The sequence below is a fragment of the Teleopsis dalmanni genome, chromosome 2, assembly GCF_002237135.1.
Source record: "Teleopsis dalmanni isolate 2A chromosome 2, ASM223713v2, whole genome shotgun sequence".
In the NCBI taxonomy this organism is placed as follows: Eukaryota; Metazoa; Arthropoda; class Insecta; order Diptera; family Diopsidae; genus Teleopsis; species Teleopsis dalmanni.
This window is the reverse complement of record NC_051847.1, coordinates 6,492,955-6,497,330: the sequence shown is the minus strand read 5'-3', so window position 1 is coordinate 6,497,330 and position 4,376 is coordinate 6,492,955.

Below are 4,376 nucleotides of genomic sequence, written 5' to 3'. Positions count from 1 at the left end.
ACCCAGCGGGACTTTCAGCGCTGAGGGAATCGATTCCCTCAGCGCTGAATGGTAATGCCTAGCGCTGATTATTCAAATGAAACTCCTAATTACTTTAACACGTGCATGTCATTGCGGGCAAGCGCTGAATCGTTCGATTACCTTTTCAAATTTGTAATGCAACATTTCAGCGCTGACATGCTCGCTTACCTTTTCGAATTTGTAATGCAACATATCAGCGCTGACATGTTCGCTTACTTTTTCGAATTTGTAATGGAACATATCAGCGCTGACATGTTAGCTTACCTTTTCGAATTTGTAATGCAACATATCAGCGCTGATATGTTCGCTTAAATTTTCAATTTTACCTATGCTATTAATTTTTAAATAAAATACTATAAATTTTTTTGAATAAATTATATTTTATATTTATGTTTTATACAATTAAAATATTAATATTAACATAAAAAAATATAACATACTTATATAGATGAATATTTTTCTGGAAATTGTTACTAACACCTTGAAGAGATTTCCAGACTCGACTTGATCACTTGTTCCGGCTTACCATCTGTACTTAAAGCATCTGTAAATACAAAAGTATGTTATTGTATACGCTAAAGTTAATTATGTACAATATACCATACCAAAAAGTGCTGCTGTCACATTCTCTAACGCTCTTAAGGACTTCTTGCCTTGGGTACCATTCTCCAAAATTCCAGGAAATTTTTCGCGTAATTGGTTGTTTTTTAATAACGCGTCTCATTGATGCAGTCTATAAATAACGTTATAGATGAAAAGAAATGTATGAATTAGTAAAATTGTTACATGTGAATATATTAATAAGTTGAAACTGAAAGTAAGAAACATATATAATTTAACTTACAACTACTTCAACGGCAGTGATTTCTTCATTAAATTGAATTAAATCCTCCTCAGTTTGAATTGTAAAATTTTCCAATTGAAACAGCTGACTACATGACTACAGCTGATTACCCCTTGCTTTAGAATGACTGCATTCGCAGCACATTGGTCAATTAATCGTTCTTGACGCAGTAGCATCTACATAATACAAAACAAAAATTACAATTATCATTTTAAATATATTTACTTAATTTTCCATATACTTACAGTGAGTTTATGTGAAATTACAAATTATATTTTATTTAAATTTTTGCTTTTTATTTGATTTTAAAAATTAAAAATTGTTCACTGTTCGCACTTCACTAAAATCAAAAGCAGACTAAATGTATACAATGTAGGCAAAACAAGAAATTCTTAACTCATATGCTTTTCTTCTTCATTCTTTTATAATTTCAACCCCGAAATTGCCTATGTCAAACACAAATGTCGAAAACAAAGAAAAATAAAAACGAAGAGCTATTACCTCCTCGCTTACTTTTTCAGCGCTGGCATAATGGTGCCGCTGGGCATATACGAGTGCACACAGATACACACACATACACATAGATATATTTTATGTGCATCCATTCATATTTGAGACTATCATTTGCATCTTTTGATTGTGCTGACGGTGCATTGATAAAGCAGATGCTGGCGTTAAGGCGTTGGTTTTTATGTCACCAGGACAAAGCCGTTCGACTATATACTTTATCATTTTGAAAAGTGAAAAGAAGTATGGCATAATATACGCTAAACTTTTACTTATAAAAAAAATTACACAAAATTTTTTAAATAGCAATATTTTTTGTAATTTTTTGCATCAGTAGTATTTTAATATTTTTTTATTAATAAATTTAATGAAGTCGCATTTCTGTGCTTTTGAATATTTAATGTTTTACTAAAACGTTATAATTAAAAAATATTCAAATTTAGTTTCTGTTAATAAGGAAATATTAAGTAGAACAAATTTAAATTAATTAAGTTAAACTTTATCTTATTTTTTATATTTTTATACAGAAAAATATTTAGTTATATGAAAGGATTACTATATATAAATTCTGCTTCTTGTTATTTTTATAGTTTGACTACAATGGCAGATTAATAAATTTCTTCAAATAATTTTGTAGTAAAATTCCATTTAATGACATAAGTAGAATAGAAGTATTTTAAGTATGGATATGTCGTGGAATTTTAAAAATGTATAGACTATGATGAGTCAAATATGAGCAGGTATTGATCGTTACTATTAAACGGAGTCTTTGGTAAACGTTGCTGGAGGCTATGCTGCAACTGACAGGATGTTTAGGACCAATTCAGTGAAGACGCTGAATTTAATGCATTTTACCATATCAACATCACGATGCAGCTTATTAAACTCATCGATATTCCATTTAATTTGGGATTTGTTGTCAACGCGTAAGCGACCATAGTTTTGCTGGGATACCAAATTCAGATATAGCGGCGAAAAGAGTGATTCTAGTCGTAGTGTTAAAATCGACAAATAGATGGTATATGTCGATGGATTTGCAAGCTTTGAAGTCACACTGATAAGGTCCGGTTGGATTTGCCAGCTTTGAAGCCACACTGATAAGCGATCATTTGGTTAAAAATATTTAGCTCAGAGACAATCGAGTTCTTGGGTAGATAACACTACGAATAAGATTTTTTTTAGCTCAAAATTTTTTAATAATGAGACAGTCAGTGGCGTTTAGAATTTATATTAACTAAACATATGTTAATCTAATATATATTATACATAAATTTGTAAAATATTTTTATTTTAAGTTTATACATTTCCTTTCGATTATTATTTCATTTCAAATGGACTTAATTAAGTAATATTGTATTCCATTATAGCGCTTCTCTATTACCATTTCATTTAAAGTGAGTTAACACATTCACACTTCACCTATTTCCGTTTGTGTTTATTTGTAAATTTCCGCTTTTTAATATGTAAATAAAATGCCAATGTTTGCCTGTAAACAAACTCTTACGTATGTTCTCTGTCTGTTAATTTATGTAGAAATTATATCACATATGTCAGACAGATACTTTGTCTATCCCTACGTCCGTCTGTCGTTTTGTTTGCACTCTCGTCAGTTTATTTGCATTAAAAATATGTCTAACCTTTTGTCACTGTGTCAGTTTGGTTTTTCAGTGAAATTATTTATTATTTTCATCCCGTATTTATTTGCTTTTCCTACTTTTCTCTTGCACAATAAGCCAATACAATAAACAACTTCAGTTGTCAACAACATTTGCATGCGTACGAGTATCTGATCTGCAATTGTGTGCTACCTACTGCACAAATGCACATGCACACAATTAAATATCAACTTTGCAGACTTTCATTGTTGTACATTTCAATTATCTTATTTTCCTATTGGACATGAAATTGAATAATTTCTTTTTCCATTTTTCCATTCTTCCATTGTAGTATGGAAGAGATTCGAATCGACACAATTTCCATAGCAGCCATTGTGATGCTTCAAATTAATATTATCTGCCGCAAATTGAATACGGCAAGTTTGTTGACTGTGGAGCGATTCTAGCAGATACGCTTGCAGCTGCAGTCAGGATAATGATATTTAAAAGTTGTGCTTTAGAAGTATTGTGGTTCGATTGTACCTTGAAGCCATTGTTTGATAAGAAAACAAAATTTGAAATTTAAATCCAAAATAGAAAGATATTTGACGTGCCATACATAATATTATATGTTGTTGATAAAAACATTTTACTACTTAATTAATTATTTTATTTGCTGTCGTGATGTCTTTGAAAATCCTTGTCTTTTATTATTTTAACATTTACTCGTTTCAATTAATTTATTTAATTTTCAATTTAATTGTACTTAAATAATTTTCATGCTTGAAGGCAATGAATAATATAGGGTAATTATAATATGCATACTATACTTATAGGATTTTATCTTTTGAATAGATATTTAGGGTTGGTATCGTTAATCTTAACTCATTGCTATGCTCAGTGATTTGTGATTTGTGATGTGTCATGATAATCTTTGTTTAATTTATAAGTGTTTGGATATCTGAACATATTGTTCATTGTTGTTCATTGACAGAATTTCTTAAATTTTTTAATATTGTAAATATGGACTTATATCGCTTTGTCTGTGATGTATTCTTTGAACAGTTATGGAACGTGATTTTTTGAGTGTCTTTAAAGATATTATTTTTTTTTTTTTGGATTGCAGATTGGTTTAACAATTCTGATGGTAAGAATTGTCAGGCGCCGACTTTTTTGTGATGTAATGTTTTTGAGACATTAAAAATTGTAACATAAAGGATAATTACGTATTTGTATATTTAATTGAATACATTTACATATATTTATTTATTGTAGCTTAAATAATTGAAATCGTTTAAAACCGTAACGTCTTTCAAATGAAATTACTTAAACTTCACATAGTTATTATTTAGAACTAAGTTGCAATCAAATCCAGAGACTATAAATTATTAAGTACACAATATAATTCT